At 45.9% G+C, this 1,966-nt stretch overlaps 1 pseudogene; it reads right to left on the reverse strand.

The window, feature by feature from the left end:
- Positions 1 to 270: 270 nt before the first annotated feature.
- Positions 271 to 1,578, reverse strand: LOC102258507 (annotated as a pseudogene).
- Between the last annotated feature and the right edge of the window lie 388 nt (positions 1,579 to 1,966).

Genomic DNA, 1,966 nt, shown 5'->3' on the forward strand with positions numbered 1-1,966 from the left:
AGGTGGGAAATTAAAGATCCAAGAAGTGGCAGCCCTCAGGAAGCCTGTCTTGCTGCTTTATGGGCAGTTTGGTGTCCCTGGCTTGTTGGGAACCTTTCTTCTGGTGTCCTGGGCAGTGCACTATGGCAATCTGGTTCAGTAGATTCACTGTTTCTAACAATTTAAAAATCTAATTTGCATGTTATTTTTTTGCCTTTGATCATATTTTTATTCAAAAATTAGCTGTCCAAAGTGATTTGACTTTATGGAATAAACAAATTTAAGTTTACGTCACAGGCTTCTTTCTTCTGTGGTGGGTTTCTTTTCTGCGGACTTCTAAGCTGCTGGTTTCTTGGTAGCTGCAGCCTTTTTCCCACCAAAGGCTTCTTCTGCTTCTTAAGGCCCACAGCCTTCTTTCCTTTCTTCCCGACCACAGGCTTCTTGCCTGGAACCCCCTTCTCATCTGATTTGGCTTCTAGTGCTGCTGCTTTATCCACCCGGAGCTTGTGGTTCTTGGCCTGGCGAAGAATGGTGTTCCGGCGCATGGTCTTTGCATATGAGTTTAGCTTCAACATGATCCTCAAGGTTTTCAGTGGATTCTTCTTCAGGACTCTACTGTGAATCTTCTTGCATGGTGCTCCGAGGGCTCTTTGGATCTCTGGGCTTTTCAAGATTTTGCTAAGGGTTGTATTGAGCATCGCGTGCATGGGGAGGTTGCAGTTACTCTTGGGGGAGGCAGCTCTACACCAAGGTCCATACAGCTCATCTAACTTGTGGAAAGCACTTTCAGTCCAAATGCAGAAACGGCCCACATTCCCTCCAGGAGCAAGTTTCAAAATGTTCAGTTTGCTTACATTAAGCAGAGTACTTCCAGGGATGTTTCTGAAGGCTTTGATGATACCATTGTCTCATGGTAGATGATGCGAGGTGCCCTGCGCTGGATACTACAACGGTTTCTCATTTTGCCCTTGCCAGCTCTCATTTGCTGAGAAGCATAGACCTTTTTTTCTCATTCCAGGTTTTGAGTTTCTTAAGAAGCAAAACAGCCTCCTTGGTTTTCTTGTAGCTTCAACTGTATCTTCAACCACCAAAGGAAGTTCAGGTACTTCCTCAATACGGTGACCTTTAGACATGACCAGTGCTGGTAAGGCTGAGGCAGCTAGGGCAGAGCAGATGGCATGATGTTTCTGTGTTGTGTTCACTCTGGGTTCCAATGGCGCCAGGTTTTGGTTGGTGCAAACATGCGGCCCCATGACACATATTTCCAAAAGCACCCTGGCCAGAAGGATTAGTTCCACCACCTTGGACTCTAGGAATTCGAGTCACAGCTCTGCCAGCACCCCAGACTCAGCACTGGCTTGATGACCTGCCAATTCACTGATATCATAGGGCTGTCTATTGTTTTTGCACAAGTTGGAGTGAACAAAGTTCACAGTATCTGGTCAGATGGGAGACTTGAACACAGTAGGCAAAGTGACATTTTTTATTTTTGCCAGATGTTTATCCTTTTCAGAGTACACAGATATCAGTGGACGAGCACATGCCATGGCGGGGAGAGGAGAAGGCCACACTCCTCTCTACCCGGCGGCTCCCACAGGAAAAGGGAATAGTTCTTATTTATATCTAGAAAAACTGGGAGGGCGGGGGTTGGGGGAGGAGAAGGCCACACTCCTCTCAACCCAGCAGCTCCCACAGGAAAGGCTCATTTGTATGTTTTGATGTCCTTATTCCCTGAGGTTAAGACCCTTTTTCTTTCCATATTGCCCCATGGCCTAGATTACCATGAAGGCATATTTAGACTCAGTGTCGAAGTCAACATTCTTTCCCTGGGATAATTCTAAGGCCCTGGTGAGATCTATGAGTTCAGCCTTTTGTGCCGAGGTTAGTCATCAGAGTGATACTTTTTGACCAGCAAAATAGGGATGTTATAGGGAGACTGGCATGGCTGAATTAATCCTGATTTTAAGAATTTCTGCAATACTGGTTG

This window comes from Myotis brandtii, unplaced genomic scaffold (genome assembly GCF_000412655.1).
Source record: "Myotis brandtii unplaced genomic scaffold, ASM41265v1 scaffold74, whole genome shotgun sequence".
NCBI lineage: Eukaryota > Metazoa > Chordata > Mammalia > Chiroptera > Vespertilionidae > Myotis > Myotis brandtii.